This window comes from Odocoileus virginianus, chromosome 2 (assembly GCF_023699985.2).
Source record: "Odocoileus virginianus isolate 20LAN1187 ecotype Illinois chromosome 2, Ovbor_1.2, whole genome shotgun sequence".
In the NCBI taxonomy this organism is placed as follows: domain Eukaryota; kingdom Metazoa; phylum Chordata; class Mammalia; order Artiodactyla; family Cervidae; genus Odocoileus; species Odocoileus virginianus.
This window is the reverse complement of record NC_069675.1, coordinates 91,817,999-91,840,477: the sequence shown is the minus strand read 5'-3', so window position 1 is coordinate 91,840,477 and position 22,479 is coordinate 91,817,999. Positions and strand designations below refer to the sequence as shown.

The following is a 22,479-nucleotide window of genomic DNA, read 5'->3' as shown; positions in this document are numbered from 1 at the left end:
TATACTCTTATTTGTTACTTTCCAATTAACATACTGTAATATGTTCTATATCTCTTTAACTTTCTACAGATCGATATCAGCTTTTAATGGCAGAGGGAGATTTAAAGGTAATAATGAGTAGTTTAAAAAATAGTTTTAATAGAATTTATTTTTTAGAACAGTTTCAGATTTACAGAAAAATTGAGAACATAGTCCAGAGAGTTCCCATCTGCCTTGCACCCAGGGTTCCCTATAATGAACATCTTATTAATATATTATTTAGTACATTTGTTATAATTAATGAACCAACTAAACTTGAATTGAGTTTATTAGTAAATGGCTTAGTTTATTAATGAAAGTCCATGGTTTATTCAGATTTCTTTTACTTAACACTTTTTTTTTCTGTCCCAGGATCTCCCCCAGGATACCACATTACATTTGATAGTTGTAGTTTCTTAAGCTCCTCTTGACTGGGGCAGCTTCTCAGACCTTCTCTGGTTCTTGACTCTGGTTCTTGATGACCTTAACAGTCCGAGGAGTCCTGGCCTTTTGTAGGATGTCCCACAAGTGGGATTTATCAGGCATTTTCCTCATGAAAACTGGAGTTGTGGGTTTGGAGGAGGAAGACCACAGAGGTAAATTGTCATTTTCATCACATCGTAGCAAGAGTACATACTTGCAATGTGACTTACTACTGTTGTGTCTTTTTTTTTCTTTTTTGACCGAGTTGCACGGCATGTGGGATCTTAGCTCCCGTACCAGGGATTGAACCCATGCCCCCTGCAGTGGAAGTGCAGATTCTTAACCCCCGGACTATCAGGAAAGTCCCACTTATTACTGTTGATATTATCCTTGATCACCTGGCTGAGATATTTGAGTGATAATCCAATACTACTTTATTTTGTTGCTGAAAATCTTCAGGTTTGGCCATTGGTTTCCTGTGTCCTTTTTTTTTTTTTTAATGAATACTTTAAAAAAATTTTATTTCATTTTTATTGGACTTCCCTAGTGGCTCAGAAGGTAAAGAATCCGCCTGCAATGCGGAAGACCTGGGTTCAATCACTGAGTTGGGAAGATCTCCTGGAGGAGGGCATGGCATTCCACTCCAGTATTCTTGCCTAGAGAATCCCCATGGTCAGAGGAACCTGGCAGGCTACAGTCCATGGGGTCACAAAGAGTTGAACACAACTGAGTGACTAAGCACTATTGAAGAATAGTTGATTTGTGGTAGTAGCAATAGGTATACATGTTAGTTTCAGGTATACAACAAAGTGATTCAGTTTTATATATATATGTATATATATATATTATATTATATATACTTCTCAAGAAAATATATTCCATTATAGTTTATTACAAGATATTGAATATAGTTTCCTGTGCTATATACCGTGATTCCTTGTTGTTCCTGTGTCCCTTTGATGTACCTCCATGCATGTAGGTTTTTTTCATTCCAACCATTTTCTTACTTTCTGGCACTGTAAGATGTTTCAGGTTCATCTTGTATGTTTCCCTCCTCAGTTCTAGAGTCAGCCATTTCTCCAAGGACCCCTGGTTCCTCCTTTTTGGGGGGAATGACATAAGAAACCAAGTTCTTGGCATTAGGTATACTCTTAGGGCAAGCATATTTATTTTTCTAGGTAAAATAAAGATGTCTACAGGCTTTTCTATTCAAAATGAAAATTATTTAATTCAAAATCTCTGTCACTGAGACTGAAAGACAAATGCATATTTCAAAATTTTATTTTTTACTGTATTGGGAAAAAAACATTAAAATCCAAATATCTTTGAGAGGCAAATTTTTCATCCTTTACAGCCTACATATATAAAACATTTTAGATTTCACAGAAGAACATCATGAGACCCTGCCAAGTAAATGCCATCACTTTCATTCTGTGAATGAGGGAACTGAGGCTGAGAGAAGCAATGTGACTCTTTACCAGGATCACAAAGCTGAGCTGAAGCTAGGATTAGTTTATTCTCCCCCCCCCGCCCCTTTTTTTTATTTGCTGCACCCCAAGGGACCAAGGACTGAACCCAGTTCCTTGGTAATGAAAGCACAGAGACCTAACCATTGAACCACCAGGGAATTCCCCTGGTGGCTCAGACAGTAAAGAATCTGCCTGCAGTGCAAGAGACCTGGGTTCGATCCCTGAGTTGGGAAGATCCCCAGGCGAAGGGCATGGCAACCCACTCCAGTATTCCTGCCTGGAGAATTCCATGGACAGAGGAGCCTGGCATGCTACAGTCCACCAGGTCGCAAAGAGTCAGACATAACTGAGGAACTAATGCTTTCACATTCATATTTCATTTAAAGCAACATTTTTTGTGCTGAGATTTTAGCAAAGAACTGGGAAATAGAAAGATGCATAATTTACAGCCCCACCCCTTTATTTCCTAGAATCACTTTCTCCAGTATAATCTCCAGATTTTGCTGGAAATTGTAGTCTCTTCAGTGCGTGAATAGAACATGTTCTCCCAGGTGAAGCAGGTTCTGAGACTTCCCTCTGGACCATTCCCCTTCATCATCAATACCTCTGTAGTGTATAGCAGCAATTAGTTCTTAGACTGTTCCCTAAAGCCGGGTTAGGGGCTCAGGTTTAAGTGCCATCTGACTAGGCAGGTCTTGCAAATAAGTGGAGGAATCTACAGTAAGAGGGTCTTGATAGATGGCGGCTGACGCCTGGCCTGCATCACAGCTGCCCACCAGGAGGAGGGCAACCACTACTCACCTGATTGTTGACAAGTAGGCTGTGGACCCAGTATTGCCACATCATTCCAATTTTTCAAAGAAAGCAAAAAAGCCCTCAGCAGACTGTGGAGGCTGATTTCAGTTTTCAGGCTACCTGATTTTCGGTTTGGTTTTGTTTTTACTTCTGACCTAGCATTTGCTCAGGCTTTCCTGGTGGCTCAGTGGTAAAGAACTTGCCTGCCAATGTAGAAGACACAGGTTCGATCCCTGGGTCGGGAAGGTCCCCTGGAAACGGCCACCCACTCCAGTATCCTTGCCTGGGAAATCCCATGGGCAGAGGAGCCTGGCAGACTACAGTCCATGGGGTCACAAAGATTCGGACACAACTGAAGTGACTTAGTACACACACATTTTGTTCTTACTCTGCCAATTGTCAGGGATGCTATGATGACTGAAATACATCAGGTTACTTCTAGCTTAGTGAATCATCAGGAGGTGAGTCAGGTGGGAAGATGATAGAGTCGCAGGAAGGATTTAGTTTTTTATTGGCTCCGTACCATGTGAGATCCTAGTTCCCTGGTCAGGGATGGAACCCACACCCCCTGTATTAGAAGCATGAAGTCTTAACCACTGGACTACCAGGGAGTCCCCACAGGAAGAAGTTAAAAGAACACTATCTGGAGACTCAGACATCTTAGAGTAATGGCATCCAGATAGCTTCTTTTTGCTCTCCTGTCTTGTATAGATTGCAACAGAGGTCACATGCATGTGTGGGTGCTTAATAAATGCTCTTTGAAGGTGACGATAATGAATTGAGATATGGGAAATCTGAAAACACTCTCTAGGAATGTGGCTTAGGGTGTGAAATGCTTTAGAATGATTCCCTGTGAGAAAAGGCTAAAGGAATTGGGGTTACTAATACCATATCACAGAGAAAAGAAGGTTAAGGAGAATTTAATAGCCATCTTCAAATATCTGAAGGGATGTTGCTCATGTGTTTTAAACATCAGTTCTTGTCTACTAAGGACAGGACATGAGGGAATTATCTTAAATGGGAGCAGGAGGGACTTAGATTAGATATCAACGTGGGGGGACAAGCCAGCTGAAAGAATTGTGAGATGCCAGACAGCGACATGATTTAGAGAAAGGACATGGTTATTTTAGGAACAGGGGTTGCTGATTATTATTAGGGCAAGTGTAGAGCCTGGGGCCTCCAAGTCCGCCAGTTACTAGCTGTAAGACCTTGAGACAGTGACGTCACCTCTTTGAGGCTCAGTTTCCTCACTTGTTAAAAGGGGTTAAGAACAACATCTATTTATTGGACTGTGTGAGGATTACATTAGCTTAGGTCTAAGGGCTTTACTGGGCTTCCCTGGTGGCTCAGCTTCAATACAGGAGACTCGGGTTTAGTCCCCGGGGTTGGAAAGATACCCTGAAGAAGGAAATAGCAACCCCCTCCAGTACTCTTGCCTGGGAAAATCCCATGGACAGGAGAGCCTGGTGGGCTATATAGTCCATGGGGTCGCAAAAGAACTGGACATGACTTAGCGACTAAACAATATCAACAATGACTTGATAAGCCATTAGGTATATTGGCGTCAGGCACAGAACAAGGCTCGACCAATAAGGGATGCCATTCATTGCAATTCATCTACTAAGGTCCTATATATGGAAAAAATAAAACAAATAAACAACTCCCCACACTACAAAAAACACTCTGCACGTAAACATAATCTCTTTTCAGAGGCATCAAACAAGCGAATACTGCTGGGTGTTGTGGGGCTTACAATCTCATTGAAAACACCCGATGTGAACAATCAGAAACTGAAATAAATGAGATTAAGATAACAGAGTCAGCAGAGTGAAGTAGTTAAGAGCTGCGAGTATGGAAAATGCATGAGTCCTTAGAATAGTGCCTGGCACCTTAGGAATTGTTTCCCTTGATAGATCAAAACCACAGTGCAAGCTAAAGGTCAATTTTTAAATGAAAGCTTGAAAAAAAAAAAACCTATGGAGTTCTCAAGTGGGAGAAACTGCTCCAAAATAGTATGGGTCAAACAAACAAATGGATAAGATTGAATGCACTAATCTGTAAATGTTTTTGATCAGAAGGATCTTGGTTGTCTTAATCAAATGATCAATTACCCACTATTTGGATGTCCTAAACTTTTATTCTTAAAACATTTGCAGGCACTGCTGTGAATACCCTACTTGTCAGCTTTCAAAGAAAAACAGTTATTTGTTTCTGATATTTTGAATACACTCAAGAAGCAGTTTTCTACATTGATTGTATTCTATGAACTTTACTTCATAGCAATTATAACTCCTGCAGCGCATTTAACTTACTAATATTTATTGAAATATTTTTAGCTGCAAAAACATTTTATGTTCACTATTATTTATTAATGCCCTGTTTCAAAATATTACACATAAAATTTATTCCAGTGCACATTAGTAAATAAATTATGCTTGTAATTTCTAATGCATTTTTAATTATAAATTTATCCATGTCTACCTTTATTTATGATAGCGGTGTCTCAGTGTTGAACATACTGTATATTAATGGAGACACTGTTAATTATGCATTCTTAGAAGTTGCATTCGACAAAACATACGAGTCTGTTTTTTTACATCCTAAGTCCTGTTAACATCATTAATTTAGAAGTTGGAACTCACAGCACTAGCTAACCTTTAAAGCAAGAAAATATGCTAGTAGAAACTGGTTATAGAGCCTGGATTTGGGCAGGGACTGCATTTATCTATAAATGTAGCCAGAGAGATACTAAATAGTACCAGCCAGATGTTTCATTTTCACTCCAAGTATCTTAAAAAGGACACCAGAAATAATATTCAGCACAAAAATACAATAGAACAAAGCTCAGGGACTCTCTGCAAACACCCAGAACAGATCTATGCTTAAACAGGATCTGCTGAGTGTAATGTTTAAGATTTTCTGCTTGGTTAATTTTGTGCTTCTCCTCCACCCACCCAACTCACCTTATTATGAGCAATATATTTGTTTTAAAAAATCTTTCACGCTGAAATGTTATTTTAATTTGAAAAAACACTATGTTGTTCTGAAATCATCAATTTCTTAGAGGCTTCTTTCAAATAGTTTGAATGGATTTTTGACACCTAATTTACTGTTGTCTTGAAAGTACTTTGTAACATAACAGTAAAAATGCCTGTTTTCCCTATGGGAGGAAAAAATATATTTCAAAAGGAGAGGAAACTAAAATTGGGGAAATAGAAGGGAAGCATAGTCACACATACACAATATGAAGAACACACATTTGCAAAGAAACTAGAAGGTGCCTCCCTTTGCCCGCAGCGCTGGCAGGGCTTGAAAGGGTGTTCCTTTCATTTTATCATGTTCACTCTCAGCTTGTTGTCATAGACTTGGCAAAGTTGTATTTTCCACACACAAATTCTGCTTAGCAACAAAAGATTTCCAGTTGCATCCTGTGTGTGTTTTGAGTACCTTTTCATTTAACATGCATTTTACCAAGTGTTTATGGTGTTTTAAGCTTTAAACATATTCAAGAGAGAGCAACATGCTCCTTTGCTTGTGGCCTGTCAGGGAGACAGTTGTGTATTGAAAGAATAACAGAAAATGTGATAAATCTTGAACACAGAAAATGAAGCTTTTCATGTGACCTGTGGGTGAGAAGTATTCTTAGAAAACTTTCTAGAGTAGGAGAAGCAGTATGTGAATTTGATTTTAATTCTTGGTTTTCAAGAATGAATAGAGGGCCTTCCCTAGTGATCAGCGGTTAAGAAACCACCTGCCAATGCAGGGGACACAGGTTCAATCCCTAGTCCAGGAAGATTCCACAGGTCTCGGGGCAACTAAGCCTGTACACCACAACTACCAAAGCCAGAGCACCTGAGAGGCCATGTTCCACAGCAAGAGAAGCCACTCCAATGAGAAGCCCACACACTGCAATTAGAGAGTAGTCCTTACTCTCCATAACTAGAGAAAGCCTGCACGCAGCAACAAAGACCCAGCTCAGGCAAATAAATAAATAAATGTTTTTAAAAGACACCATTTTAAAAAAGAATGAATGGAATATACATGGGAATTTCCTTGCTGTCCAGTAGCAAGGATTCAATGTTTTCACTGTCAGGACCTGGGTTTGATCCCTGGTTAGGAAACTAAGATCCTATAAGTCTAGTGGTGTGGCCAAACACACACACACACACACACACACACGCTTAATAGTTAGAATTGTTAAAATGGCACACATACATTTAATAAAAACATTTTTATACAAGTACATTGGGATTTATCCTTTAAGAATCCCACCACTCTGTTATGTAGAAACCCAAAATAGTCCATGGACAGTATGAAAAGGCAAAAAGATAGGACACTGAAAGATGAACTCCCCGGGTCAGTAGGTGCCCAATATGCTACTGGAGATCAGTGGAGAAGTAACTCCAGAAAGAATGAAGGGACGGAGCCAAAGCAAAAACAACACCCAGTTGTGGATGTGACTGGTGATGGAAGCAAGGCCCGATGCTTCCATCGGGCAATATTGCATATGAACCTGGAATGTTAGGTCCATGAATCAAGGCAAATTCGAAGTGGTCAAATAGGAGATGGCAAGAGTGAACGTTGACATTCTAGGAGTCTGCAAATTAAAATGGACTGGAATGGGTGAATTTAACTCAGATGACCATTACATCTACTACTGTGGGCAGGAATCCCTTAGAAGAAATGGAGTAGCCATCATGGTCAACAAAAGAGTCCAAAATGCAGTACTTGGATGCAATCTCAAAAATAATAAGAGAATGATCTCTGCTCGTTTCCAAAGCAAACAATTCAATATCATGGTAATCTAAGTTTATGCCCTGACCAGTAACACTGAAGAAGCTGAAGTTGAATGGTTCTGTGAAGACCTACAAGACTTTCTAGAACTAACACCCAAAAAAGATGTCTTTTTCATTATAGGGGACTGGAATGCAAAGTAGGAAGTCAAGAAACACCTGGAGTAACAGGCAAATTTGGCCTTGGGGTACAGATTGAAGCAGGGCAAAGGCTAATAGAGTTTTGCCAAGAGAACACACTGGTCATAGCAAACACCCTCTTCCAACAACACAAGAGAAGATTCTACACATGGACATCACCAGGTGGTCAACACCGAAATCAGATTGATCATATTCTTTGCAGCCAAAGATGGAGAAGCTCTACACAGTCAGCAAAAACAAGACCGGGAGCTGCCTCTGGCTCAGATCATGAATTCCTTATTGCCAAATTCAGACTTAAATTGAAGAAAGTGGGGAAAACCACTAGACCATTCAGGTATGACCTAAATCAAATCCCTTATGATTATACAGTGGAAGTGAGAAATAGATTTAAGGGGCTAGATCTTATAGACAGAGTGCCTGATGAACTATGGATGGAGGTTCACGGTATTGTACAGGAGACAGGGATCAAGACCATCCCCAAGAAAAAGAAATGCAGAAAAGCAAAATGGCTGTCTCAGGAGGCCTTACAAATAGCTGTGAAAAAAAGAAAAGTGAAAAGCAAAGGAGAAAAGGAAAGATAAAGCCATTTGAATGCAGAGTTCCAAAGAATAGCAAGGAGAGATAAGAAAGCCTTCCTCAGTGATCAGTGCAAAGAAATAGAGGACAATAATAGAATGGGAAAGACTAGAGATCTCTTCAAGAAAATTAGAGATACCAAGGGAACATTTAATGCAAAGATGGGCTCAATAAAGGACAGAAATGGTATGGACCTAACAGAAACAGAAGATACTAAGAAGAGGTGGCAAGTACATAAAAGATCTTCATAACCGAGATAGTCACAATGGTGTTATCACCCACCTAGAGCCAGACATCCTGGAATGTGAATTCAGGTGGGCCTTAGGAAGCATCACTGCAAACAAAGCTAGTGGAGGTGATGGAATTCCAGTTGAGCTATTTCAAATCCTAAAAGATAATGCTGTGAAAGTGCTGCACTCAATATGCCAGCCAATTCAGCAATGGCCATGGGACTGGAAAAGATCAGTTTTCATTCCAATCCCAAAGAAAGGCAATGCCAGAGAATGCTCAAACTCCCGCACAATTGCACTCACCTCACATGCTAGCAAAGTAATGCTCAAAATTCTCCAAGCCAGGCTTCAGCAACATGTGAACCGTGAACTTCCAGATGTTCAAGCTGGATTTAGAAAAAGCAGGGGAACCAGAGATCCAATTGCCAACATCCACTGGATCATAGAAAAAGCAAGAGAGTTCCAGAAAAACATCTACTTCTGCTTTATTGACTATGCCACACAGCCTTTGACTGTGTGGATAACAACAAAGTGTGGAAAATTCTTAAAGAGATGGGAATATCAGACCACCTGACCTCCCTCTTGAGAAATCTGCATGCAGGTCAGGAATCAACAGTTAGAACTGGATGTGGAAAAACAGGCTGATTCCAAATAGGAAAAGGAGTACATCAAGGCTGTATATTGTCACCCTGCTCATTTAACTTAAATGCAGAGTACATCATGAGAAACGCTGGGCTGGATGAAGCACATGCTGGAATCAAGATTGCTGGGAGAAATATCAATAACCTCAGATATGCAGGTGACACCACACTTATGGCAGAAAGTGAAGAACCAAAGAGCTTCTTGACGAAAGTGAAAGAGGAGATTGAAAAAGCTGGCTTAAAGCTCCACATTCAGAAAACTAAGATCATGGCATCCGGACCCATCACTTCATGGCAAATAGATGGGGAAACAGTGGAAACAGTGGCTGACTTTATTTTTCTGGGTTCCAAAATCACTGCAGATGGTGACTGCAGCAATGAAATTAAAAGACACTCAGACAGCTTTAAAAAGCAGAGACACACTTTGCCAACAAAGGTCCGTCTAATCAAGGTGATGGTTTTTCCAGTTAGTCATGTATGGATGTGAGAGTTGGACTATAAAGAAAGCTGAGTGCCGAAGAATTGATGCTTTTGAACTCTGGTGTTGGAGAAGGGTCTTGAGAGTCCCTTGGACTGCAAGGAGATCCAACCAACCCATCCTAAAGGAAATCAGTCCTGAATATTCATTGGAAGGACTGATGTTGAAGCCGAAACTCCAATACTTTGGCTACCTGATGTGAAGAGCTGGCTCATTTGAAAAGACCCTCATGCTGGGAAAGATTGAGGGCAGGAGGAGAAGGGGACAGCAGAGGATGAAATGGTTGGATGGCATCAACGACTCAATGGACGTTGAGTTTGGGTGGACTCCAGGAGTTGGTGATGGACAAGGAGGCCTGGCGTGCTGCAGTCCATGGGATCGCAGAGTCGGACAGGACTGAGCAACTAAACTGAACTGAATTGAAAATAGCCACTAGAGAAGCCACAAGGAGAAAACCAAGGTTCCCTGGCCAACTCCTCGCCATCTGTGATCTTCCAACCATTCTAACTGCCATCTGACAGAAAATACATGAGGAAGCCAGGAAGACTGGCAGAACAACCACCCACCAAGCCACAAAATCTTGAGAGGTAATAAATGGTTGTTCAAAATTCTGTAAAGCAATTATCCTTCATTGAAAAAAATCAGATTTTTAAAAAAATGATTTTTTAAGCCACTTACAAAAAAGGTTGGGAGAGAAAGAACGAGTAGGACTTCATTGAATGGAGAGAGAAAAGGCAATTGAGGTTGAGCAGGAATTGCTCCAGCAATTGTGTTTGAGGAAAGCAAACGTGTAAAAGTTCCTGATTCTTGCTGCCTATCTCGGTGCCTTGGGTAATAGGAGCAGGTGTTTACAGAACACTTCCTGTGTGCCAGGCACTGTTCTAAGCATGCTCTTAGCATTAGCTCAGTGGATGCTCACAATAAACCTAGATGAGCAAATAGATACACAGAAAGCAAATCACTTATTGAAGGTCACACAGCTAGTAAGTGACTTTGAACCTCTGTCCACTGCTCCCATTCTAGTCCTGGGGACCAGAAGAAAAGGAACCTCTGTCCCTTCCCATGGCCTCCTTTCCAAGTTGGAGCTGAAGTTTGGAAAACCTGATTGTCACAGATTGGTCCCTGTGCCCTCGTGTCTGCTGAAGTCCCAACCAACCCCTGGCTCAGCACCATCAGTATGTTGTAAGAATAAAATTTATGTGTGTCAGTTGTCACAGTCCTACTCCTATGCACCCCTACATCAAGAGATAGGTCAAGGTAAGCTTTGCACTTTAAAGCCACTTCCACTCTCTGATACAATTCCTGTCCTTGAAGGCTAATCCATGTAGTTGGCCCTCCTCCTCATCTAACTACCTTCCTCAGTTGTAGAATGGCTTGGGAAGCACCCTGGTTTCCTTTTCACCCTATGTCCATCCCTCATCCTGAGGTCTTTTAAAGTCACATGGCATCTTGGTTCCTTGACTGTCTCATCTTCAGCAACTTTTCCCCCCATTGCACTTGAGCCAGGAACCCATTCACAGATAACTGTTCATCTGAAGTTATTCAGGACATCTATCTCTTAGGATAACCTCCATCTTTCTGCCTGGTACCATCAGTGATTTCTAGTACTCCTATTCTGAGACTTTCAGGCCAGTGACATGAGCCTTTCCAGAATTCTCTTATGTACCTCTTGAGCATCCATTCTGTGCCTTTTTTAAAAAATTTAAACTTTTAACTTTCTATTGGGTTATAACCAATTAACAATATTGTGATTATTTCAGGTGAACAGTGAAGGGACTCCGCCGCACATACACATGTATCCATTCTCCCCCAAACTTCCATCCCATCCAGGCTTCCACATAACATTGAGCAGAGTTCCATGTGCAATACAGTAGGTTCTTGTTAGCAGTGTGTACCTGTCCATCCCAAACTCCCTATCTATTCCTTCCCGCCCCATCCTTCCCTCCAGCAACTATAGATTCCTTCTCTAAGTCTATGAGTCTGTTTCTGTTTTGTAAGTAAGTTCATTTGCATCATTTTTTTTTTAGATTCCACATATAAGGGATGTCATCAGATATTTCTCCTTCTCTGACTTCCTTCACTCAGTATGACAATCTCTAGGTCCATTCATGTTACTGCAAATGGCATTATCTCATTCTTTTTTAATGACTGAGTAATATTCCATTGTATATTTGTACCACATCTTCTTTACCCATTCCTCTGTTAATGGACATTTAAGTTGCTTCCATGTCTTGGCTACTGTAAATAGTGCTGCAATGAATGCAGGGGTGCATGTATCCTTTCAGATCATGTTTTTCTCCAGATATATGCTCAGGAGTGGGATTGCAGGATCATATGGCAGCTCTATTTTTAGTTTTTTAAGAAACCTCCATACTGTTCTCTATAGTTCTGTGCCTTTTGTTTTAAGCATTCTTAAAAGCTGAGATCTTAAACTCCTTGACCCCATCACACCTGTCTGGCCAAACATCTTCCTGGGATTAACCCAACTGCTCACTTTTTGTGTGTCTGTATCTTAACTGTTAAAGCTAACTATAGAAGAATCACACAACCATCATATTAGTATCACCATAAATCAAGAGTCTCCACTCTCAACAGGGTCCTCAATGTTCCTGAAATCTTACCATATTTTCCTGCTCTCCAACTTGCTACAGTGACTATTTCAAATTCATAGTCAAACTTAACTGTAAGCTTCTACGGGGTAAAGTCCCTGTCTGCTTTTTCACTACTAAATCTCCAGAGCCTAGGATAGGCTTAATACACAGGCACTCAATAAGTATCTCTTTAGTGACTGGCATGTAGTAATAGTGGTAAGCATTTTATGCAAGTATTAGTAATAAGCTAGCTACATGCCTATTCTACATGAGCTGTATGTATTAGCTCATTTAATTCTCACAAGCCCCCCCCCCCACCCCCGCATCTGTGAGGTTAATTAGGACTTTTGTCATTCCCATTTTACAGATAAGGAAATTTAGAGAGACAGCTTAGAAAAAATAAGTCATAAAACTTACAAGTGGTAGAACCTATAGAGAAGATGCTTAGTTGGTCCAGTTGAGTTTTAAACAATCAGGCAGCTGTGTTTTTGACTGGAGGTCAAGAGACAAGTGAAAATGAAGTTTCATATTTAGAGGGGACAGATTACCTGGTGGACCTCAGAACACAGAATATTCAATCTTTTTCAAACCTTGGCTTTGTCAGATCACCTTCAACAGGCCCCTGATGAAACTGTGGCGATGTGTGTACAGAAAACACATTTGGGCAGTAAGGTGCATATTTTTTCTCCATATGAGCCAAGATATCTATCACATGTTTGAATAGATGGGGGTGTATCCACGGTGTATTTGCTGGTAACTTTAATATTGGGGAAGGTCCCCTGGCATAAGGAGCTTGCCAGGTGGGAGTGGTAAATAATCTGCCTGCTAGTGCAGGAGATGTATGTTGGATCTCTGGGTTGGGAAGATCCCCTGGAGGAGGAAATAACAACCCACTACAGTATCCTTATCTGGAAAATCCCATGGACAGAGGAGCCTAGTGGGTTGCAGTCCTTGGGATCACAGAATCTGACAAGACTGAGCGTGCATGCATGCCCGCTAAGGTACCCCCCGAGGTGAAATTCAGACTTGTTTTTTTTTTTACTTTTGCTAAGGTGCATTTTCAAGGGAGACATTCCAGATCAACTCACAGATAGGAGAGGTATCATATCATTGCACTGCTTTCCTCTTAGTAGTAGCGTCCCCACTGATTCCCTGAAGAAAGAAAGATGGGCAACAATGAGTTCCTGTTTGGGGCGGGTCCATACATCTCATGGAAATCCCTGAATTTCTGGGATGAGAATTACCTTCCTTTTACAGAAAATAAGAATAATGACTAACATTTACTAAGTTTATTAAGTGTCGGGCACTGTGCCGAGTGTTTTTAGAGCATCGTCCCACTCGATTCTGACAGCAGGACTATATTTGGAACTACTCGATATTGGGTCAGAGAAGGGAGTGTTTTGTCCTAGGATACACAGCAGGCATTTGAACCAGCTTTTCCTGACTCAAGAGACTAAAGCTCCTCATCACTCATTTCTGGAAGAACTGAGGGCTTTTCTCCATGGAAGTGGGGAGAGAGGAGGAGATTCGACGGAGAAGGCTGACGGTGGATGTCTATCCAACGCAAACCTAGATCTCTCTGTGTTTTGCTAGATTCCCCAACTAATCTCTGACCCAGGCCTTGCCTAGGGGCGGGGAAGTGGTGCGCGTGCGCACGGCCTCCCGTTCGGCCCCGCCTCCCGGGAGGGCTTCCCACCTCTCTCTCGGCTCTGGGGCTTGCGCACTACGTCCCCAGCCAACGGCTGCTTCCCGGTCGGGGACTTCCGGTGCGCGGGGTGCGGTTCCGGGTCGTGGCGCGGCTCGGGGCAACAGGGCTGCTGCTCGGCCGGCCAGCGGCTGCGAGCGGCGGGGGTATGAGGGCGAGCCCGGAAAGCGGCTGCTAAGCCGGCCGGGAGGAGCGCCAGTCCCGGAGGATTCCGAGAGTGCGGAGCTGGGGCAGGGACCGGGGGGCGCGGGGGAGCCGGGCCCTCCCCCCAGGAACGTGTCCCAGGGCCATCCCGGCCCGTAGTGTGGCAGAAGCTTCAGGTAAAGGTTGCCCCAGCCGCTAGATCCATCGCTCACACCCCTGCCAGCCCACCGAAGGAGCCTGGCTTCCCTCCTCACTCCTCCGCGCTCGCCGCCGCCCGGCGGACAGCGTGTCTGGCCCTTGCTCCAGTATCCAGTGAGGATCCGTTTCCTGGCCCTTTCCAGAATTGAAGGCTGTTAGGAACCTGACAGCTTGGGCGTATGATTTGGGGGAGGAGAAGCTAGTGGACTCGATAGTATTGGGGTTTGGGGAGGGTACTGTTAACTGACAGTTTCTGGTTCTACTACGTGTCTTAATCTTCATAGCATGAAAATCAGGTTTTAAAAAGCATTGCTTGTGCATTCCCTGTCTAACGCCCCTTATCTCCATTGCCCCCAAGGAGTAAAACAGCCTTGCAGAACTGTTTTTTTATAGGCAGAGTGCTGCTGGAACTTTGATTCAGCCTTTTGTTTATGGGAGTGGCATAGAGTCTTCTAGATCTGCTTAAGGTTGGAGAAGAAAATATCACTGTAGTTTAAACAGAAGCATTACTTTAACCTGAGACCCGAAAGTTGACTCAGAGATTGGCGCAATTTTCATTCTGAATGAAGTGATTTTTGAAGCTTATCACAATACTTGGCACTGTGCAAAAGCATCATGTTGTTGTAAACCAAAAGCAGCAAAGTTCAAAACTTGCCGAGGTGTGAACAGTCAAATGGAGACAGGTGTTTACACACGTCAGTTAAAGTAAAGTCAACATTATTACTCTGTTTTGACAAGCAGAAGGGGTGGATTCCTAATTTAAAGCAGCAGGGAAAGGAGGTACCATGTTCTATTCTTTATATTCTGTGAGTTCACACAAGATGCTCAGTAAATGCTGGAAGGATTGTTGATGAAGGATTGATACTTGTTTTCATCTTGTTCAATTTACACACTTAGAGGGTTGTTGGGGCCTGTGAGACTTGCTGGTGGCTCCTTTCCCATTCAGATTTACTCTCATACTTACTTTCGTCTACCCTGATGCTGGAGGGTACGCAGATCCCTGATCTGGTTTCTGATCTGGCTCCTGGCTAACTTTCCAGCTAGACTTCAAAAGGCCCCTTATCCTGATTCTTTACTCTAGATAAGTAGGACCTGGAATGGACTTTGTCCTTTCCTTTGTTGTTAGCACTTTCTTTCTGCCTAGATTTCTCCTTTTCTGTTTCCATCTATTGGTGTTACCCAGGGCCCACCTGAAATTGGCCTTGCCTCAACCAGTTCAGGACAACCTCAGGTAGAAATGGTTTCTTTTATAGAATCCTTTAAACGCTCGTTATTCTATAGGCTTGGCCACAAAGTTTGTTTGGGTTTTCGTACCGCCTGCCAGAAAAACGTGAACGAACTTTTTGGCCAACCCAGATGATCACTTAGCAAACATTTATTGAGTATGGATATATACCAGGTCATCTGATGTGAACAGGTGACTCATTGCAAAAGTCCCTGATGGTGGGAAAGACCAAGGGCAGAAGGAGAAGTGAGTGTCAGAGGATGAGATGGCTTGGATGGCATCACTGATGCAGTGGACATGAACTTGAGCAAACTATGGGAGATAGTGAGGGACAGAGAGGCCTGGCATGCTGCAGTTCATAGGTCTCAAAGAGTCAGACAGGACTGGGCGACTGAACGATAATAACATATACCAGGTACCATGCTAGACAGCGTAGGGATAAACAAGACTCAGTTCTTTCCTGCTCAATTTAATGAAAAAGATAGGAAATAATTCTGACAGAGTGGTATGTGCACTGGGTTGGAGTTCTTTCGGTGATTCACTGGTGGTGCAGGAGGGGAAGAGGTCATCCACTTTTGAGGCATGTGCAGTGACCTGGTAAGGCTTCACAATGTTGGGTAAACTGAGCTTTATTATTTATTATAGTGGAGAAATTATGTCAGGTGTCTCTTGTTTAATTATTTTAACTTCACAGATTAGGAGGGCTCAGGATAAATAACACATCTGGTATGAGACAGAGCCAGGATCCAAACCCAGGTGTGTCTTATGCTTGTATCTGTGCCTTGTATGTGTTTTTTCTTTTCTCACACCATAGCTCTCTGTATGCAAATACATATTGAAGCGACTATTCAGAGAAAAAAATATGTGTTAAAATGAATGGTGTGGATAGTTCTTTAAATGTAGAGAAGACCATAATCTTCCAAGGCAAGATGGTAGTATGTGGTTCAGCTCAGCTTTGAATATGGGTGGACCAGACATTCTGTAGAGAACAGCTATGGACTCTGACTTCAATTCTTGGTCCCTCCTCTTTAATAGCTATGTGACCTTTGGCAAGTTTCTTAATTCTTAGCATCATTTTCAAGTATAGTTTGGGATAGAGAATGATACAGACTTCGTGGAGTAATGTGAGCTGATGTGGATAAAGTGCCTGGTATGTGGCAAGGTTCCCTGAGATGGTAGCTGTTAAGATGTAAAGGTGCAGTGTCTGTGGCATGGTTTTAGAGTAGTGAGTAGATCAGCCAGAATAAAGCAAGCCGTTGCTTCTTTAAGTGGGTGTGTGTGTGTGTGTGTGTGTGTATGTGTATTAGTCACTCAGTTGTGTATGACTCTATGACCCCATGGACTGTAGTCCACCAGGCTTCTCTGTCCGTGGAATTCTCCAGGCAAGAGTATTGGATTGGGTTGCCATTCCCTTCTCCAGGGCATCTTCCCAACCCAGGGATCGAACCTGGGTCTCCTATGTAGGCAGGAGGATTCTTTACTATCTGAGCCACCAGGGAATACTGGGCAGTAAAGTTGGAGGGCCATTACAGGGCCAGAGTCAGGCCTTGTGTGTCAGGCAAGAGAGGTCGATTCCAGTTTCTGCTCATAACCTTAATTAATTGTTAATGAATACCTTGAAGATCTATGATTCATTCAGCAGTGCCAGGGAAAATGTTAGACCCAGAGACGCAAAAAGGAATATAACCAGGTCCCCACCCTGAGGGGGTGGAGGGTGTGTGTGTGTGTGTGTGTGTGTGTGTGTGTGTGTGTGTGTGTGTGTGTGTGTGTGGCGCAATAACACATTGTCGGTACTAAGATAGGTGCTGTGCAGCACAGAGGAAGAAACGCTGGTGATGGTAGCTTGGGAGCACTTGCTGTGTACCAGCATTATGTTAAACGCACTATCTCGTTTATTTCTCTACAGGATGATATTCTAAGTATTCTGATGTTACAGATGAGGAAACTAGAGCACAGAGGGGTTAAATGAATTCCTTTAGTTTATGGAGTTGATGGAGCTGAGAGTAGAGGGGATTATCTCCTAGACTTCGGTAACTCTCCTTTTTAGCACTATGCCACATTCTTTCTCTGTGATGTGGATGGCTTCAAAGAGGAGCCAGCCCTTGAGCCCTAGATTCAGCCTCTGCACTGGGCAATAGGAATAATGGGGAATGAACATGGCTTCTACAACTCAAGGAGCTCATCACCTTATCTGTCACGTTTGGTATATATATTTAAGTGGGGTGTCTGTTTTGCTTGTTGACTCATAACTGAAGACTTTAGAAACTGTAGCAGTTCAGTGGATTATATGTACTTCAGCTGAGATAATTTGCTGTAAATCTGTTATTCTGATTGTTGTTGTTCAGCCACTCAGTCATGTCTGACTCTTTGTGACGCCATGAATGGCAACACACCAGGCTTCCCTGTTTTACTATCTCCTGGAGTTTGTTCAAACTCGTGTCCATTGAGTCAATGATGCCATCCAACCATGTCATCCTCTGTCATCCTCTTCTCCTCCTGCCCTCAATCTTTCCCAGCATCAGGGTCTTTTCTAATGAATCAGCTCTTCACATCAGATGGCCAGAGTGTTGGAACTTCAGCATCAGTCCTTCCAATAAATATTCAGAGTTGATTTCCTTTAGGATTGAATGGTTTGATCTCCTTGCAGTTCAAGGGACTCGAAAGAATCTTCTCCAGCACCAGAGTTCGAAAGCATCAATTCTTTGGCACTCAGCCTTCTTTATGGTCCCCTCTCACATCCACACTTGACTACTGGAAAAATCATAGCTTTGACTATATGAACCCTTGTCAGCAAAATGACGTCTCTACTTTTTAATATGCTGTCTAGTTTTGTCGTAGCTTTTCTTCCAAGGAGCAAGTGTCTTTTTTTTTTTCCTATTTATTTTTATTAGTTGGAGGCTAATTACTTTACAGTATTGTAGTGTTTTTTGCCATACATTGACATGAATCAGCTGTGGATTTACATGTGTTCCCCATCCTGATCCCCCCTCCCACCTCCCTCTCCACCCGGTCCCTCTGGGTCTTCCCAGTGCACCAGCCCCGAGCGCTTGTCTCATGCATCCAACCTGGGCTGGTGATCTGTTTCACCCTTGATAATATACATGTTTCGATGCTGTTCTCTTTAAACATCCCACCCTCGCCTTCTCCTGCAAGTGTCTTTTACTTTCATTGTTGCAGCCATTGTCCACAGTGATTTTGGAGCCCAAGAAAATAAAGTCAGTCACTCTTCCCATTTTTTCCCCATCTATTTGCCATGAAGTAATGGGACCAGATGCATGATCTTAGTTTTTTGAATGCTGAGTTTTAACTTGACATTGTGTTTTCTGTGAGTTTGAAGTTTTTCAGAAGTTTTGACCCCAAAGATAGCACATTTCAGCTTGTGTTAAATTTAAAATCACTGAGTGCTTATAGTCGTTGTTAGATGCTTTTGTATACCTTGAAAAGTTTAGTTGCTCAGTTGTGTCTGACTCTTTGTGACCCCATGGACTGTAGCCTACCAGGCTCCTCCATCCACAGGATTTTCCAGGCAAGAATACTGGAGTGGGTTGCCATTTCCTTCTCCAGAGGATCTTCCTGACCAAGGGATCGAACCCGGATCTCCCACATCGTAGGCAGACACTTTACCATCTGAGCCCCCAGCGAAGGCCTTTTGTGTACCTTACTTTCTTCAATCTTCTTGATTCTGTGGATTTGTTAGTTTAGTTCTCTCTTTTTTTTTTTTTTTCAAATTTTTATTTATTTATTTATTTTTGGCTGAGCTGGGTGTTGGTTGCTGCATGGACTTTCTCCAGTTGCCACGAGCGGATCTGCTGTCTGCTTGTGATGCTCACACTTCTCATTGTGGTGGCTTCTCTTGTTGCAAAACAGGGCTCCAGAGTACTTGGACTCAGTAGTTGTGGCACACGAGCCTAGTTGCCCTGCGGTATGTGGAATCTTCCCAACCAGGGATCAAACCCATGTTTTCTGCATTGGCAGGAGGATTCTCAACTCCTGGTCCACCAGGGAAGTCCTAGTTCTCTTTTGAACTCTACCTCAGGAGTCTCCAGATCAGATGCCCATGACGTAACATAAAGAGTAGGACAGACCTTGTGAACTGGAGGGCACGTGACCAGTCAGTCTAAAAACAGCAGTCACTCCTCAGCCCCAGTTGCTTATCACTGTGTGAGGAAGTGGGCCCAGTGTCCCTAGATCTTCTGATTGTTTTCAAGAGGGATGCTGGAAGTTTGGATTTTAATGTATTTAGTTGAAAAAAATTGCCATTATAAAAACACCATGTAGAGCAAAACACGTTTGTGGACTGTGTACAGTCTTAGGCTGCCTGATTGTGAATTCTGACCTACCTGCTCTCTGGCATTTTGGTACCCACTGTTCAAAGCAGGAGGTCCAACACAATTGTGATCATTGATCAGAAATCTACTGATAAATTGCTGGAGTGAGGGGGTATTGTATTGGAGTCATACTGATACCTGGGGAAGTGGCAGGGCGAATACTTTTATTGTATAGTCAGGCTAAATCAGGGATGGGGTTTGAATGAGATGATGACCTTGTAATACTTTTGTGCCCTTAGCACTTTAAATGTTCCCAGGTCTCCTGTGTCTTTTGGTCCTCTCTATAGTACATGATGGCACCCCACTCCAGTACTCTTGCCTGGAAAATCCCATGGATGGAGGACCCTGATAGGCTTCGGTCCGTGGGGTCGCTAAGAGTCGGACACGACTGAGCAACTTCACTTTCACTTTTCACTTTCATGCATTGGACAAGGAAATGGCCACCCACTCCAGTGTTCTTGCCTGGAGAATCCCAGGGACGGCAGAGCCTGATGAGCTGCTGTCTATGGGATCACAGAGAGTTGGACATGACTGAAGTGACTTAGCAACAGCAGCATAGTACATGAAGTGAACAAGGCAGGGTGGTTATCATAACCTCTGGAAATGAAGAAATTGCTGCCCAGTGATTTACAGTTTAGTAGGAAGTGCACTTGACTGAGAGGGACTTGAATTCTGAATGCTGGTATGCCAGTTACAGCGTTTTGATTTTGGTCAAGTCAAAAATCCTTGTATCCTTTTTCTCATCTGGATAATAATGAGGGAGCTCAATTGAAGTCTTGGTGAGATCTTTTCAGGATGCTAAGCTTTCTGTTTCTAATTGACATGCTTAAAGCTGCACAACTGATTACTGGCAGACCCCAGTGGAGAGCAGTTCAAATCTAAAATGCTGCTTCTCTCTTGATGGCAGGTAGGGAGCCACTGTTGAGCTTTTCCCTCTGTTCTTTGTTCATTACTTTTGGGAAAGGACCTTGACAGGCCAGGTGCTCCCCAAATGCATAGAGTGCTTTGTTGACTTTATATACACAAAATTGGAAGGAGGCAGAGAGATACCCAGCCTAGTGAGAGAAATATGGTCAGGGAGCTCCCAGCTCAAGAGTTTAATTTATTTTTATTTTAATACCCAGCTTCCACAAAGTGAAAATTGAAGAAATATTTGTCTTCTAGATACTTGTTTTCATTCATACTCCATCATATAAGGAAATAACATAGACTATAAAAATGAAAAAAAATTCTGAGCAGTCATTCAAAATTTATTAACTGTAGTTGGCAGCAGCCTGGGTATATTGAGGAAATAGATTTAATATAGGAAGCACAAAATTTGGACCCAAAGAAGAAAACAGCTTTAAGTAATTGAAAGTGAGAAAAATGGGAGCAGCCACTTCAACAACAAAACTTAAATTCTGGAAATAGCAAGAAGGTATTAGAATAACTAGTGGAATTAAATTATGGTAATCGCTTCTGAAAGAAATTGAATATTATGTCACACTTACCTCTAAATATATGCAGTGTTAGAGTCATATCCTATACTTGAGTATACTTTTATGAATATGCTTGTATTATTGATGCTGTCAAAATGGACCAAATGTGTAAAACTTCAAAAAAAAATCACATTTTTAGTTCCCTGTGGACTCATTTTAAGGTACCATATTATAAATAAGTACTGTTTCAGCAGAGAAATTGGTAGAAAATGGTTTGAAGGAATGGTTTTCTTTTTAAAACAAATAACTTTTTAATCTGTGCTTTAGTTGCTGACATACTAGAGGCTAACAGAGGAATTGAGATGCAGAGTGAGCTGGGGCTTTGGAGTCACACTCACCTAGATACGAATATTGGCTCTTTCGGTTATTAGCTCTGTGACCCAGACAGTACTGCCAGTTTCATATGGTACTTGGGAGCTTGCGTATGAGGAGTAAGTACCTCATACCGTGATACTTTTGGAGGGATGTAGGTATCAGCATTCAGGGGCACAAAGCATTCAGGTTAGTACAATGTAACAAGAAATGATTTTATGGCATGGTTGTAAAGGAATGAGACTTATTTTCTTGTCTGGATCATGAAATTAGTCTTGTTAATTTCTAGTTGTGCTTTGTGAATTAGCGCGCCTATGAACCGAGCACTGTTGAGAAAAGGGTCTCGGTATGCTATTTTTAGGCTATTAAATGAATTGATCTGTTAAATCACAATAAACACCTCCAGTTGTTCATATTACCTTTTAGTGTGCCCATGACTGCCTTTTGAAGTTGTTAGAGCTAGGAGTATATTATGTATTCCCTGCCCCCATTTTACAAATGCTGAAACTGAAGCTTAGAGGAGTAAAGTGATTCAAGGTAGAAAGCTACTGATAATGGCAAAGCTGTGCTTTGAACCTTTGGTTTTTTTTTTAACTCTAAAGACCACAGTGGCTTTGTCGCTCTTCCATGCTGCTCTCGATTTGAATATTGGAACTGACCCTTGTTTTGGGAGGATCATCAGCTCATTTTAAACTTAGTGCCTATAGAAAATTGTTGTTGATTATATTGTGGGAATGTTTGGTTACTAGTATACTCTTACGATTTGAAGTTTAAAGATTTAACAAAACTCTAATAATACTCATTACTGGCAGAGGTTGGTAGTGAGATGATCACTCATATGTGGGAATAAAAATTGGTAAAACTTTTCAGGAAAATGCTCTGGCAGTATTATCACGAGCCTTTAGAGTCACATATGCCTTTTGAGTTTGTAACC

The 22,479-nt window shown here is 42.1% G+C and overlaps 1 protein-coding gene and 1 long non-coding RNA gene across 8 annotated transcripts in view; one reads left to right on the top strand and one right to left on the bottom strand.

Annotated features, from left to right (window-relative positions):
- Positions 1-201: 201 nt before the first annotated feature.
- LOC110125435 (uncharacterized) lies at positions 202-13,788 on the bottom strand. The gene is made up of 4 exons (XR_002310064.2): positions 13,400-13,788; positions 13,244-13,307; positions 1,370-1,540; positions 202-578 (listed from the first exon to the last, which is right to left on the bottom strand). It is a non-coding gene; the product is annotated as an uncharacterized lncRNA (long non-coding RNA).
- Positions 13,789-13,920: 132 nt separating this feature from the next.
- Positions 13,921-22,479, top strand: part of MAPKAP1 (MAPK associated protein 1) — a 228,139-nt gene continuing 219,580 nt past the window's right edge. For 4 of the 7 annotated variants that reach the window (XM_070452979.1, XM_020874411.2, XM_070452972.1 and 1 more), the window contains exon 1: positions 13,922-14,180. The gene's annotated coding sequence lies outside the window, so the exon portion shown is untranslated. Of the gene's footprint in view, positions 14,181-22,479 lie in introns of all 7 variants that reach the window. The other 3 variants (XM_020874418.2, XM_020874455.2, XM_020874430.2) reach the window with 3 other exon arrangements.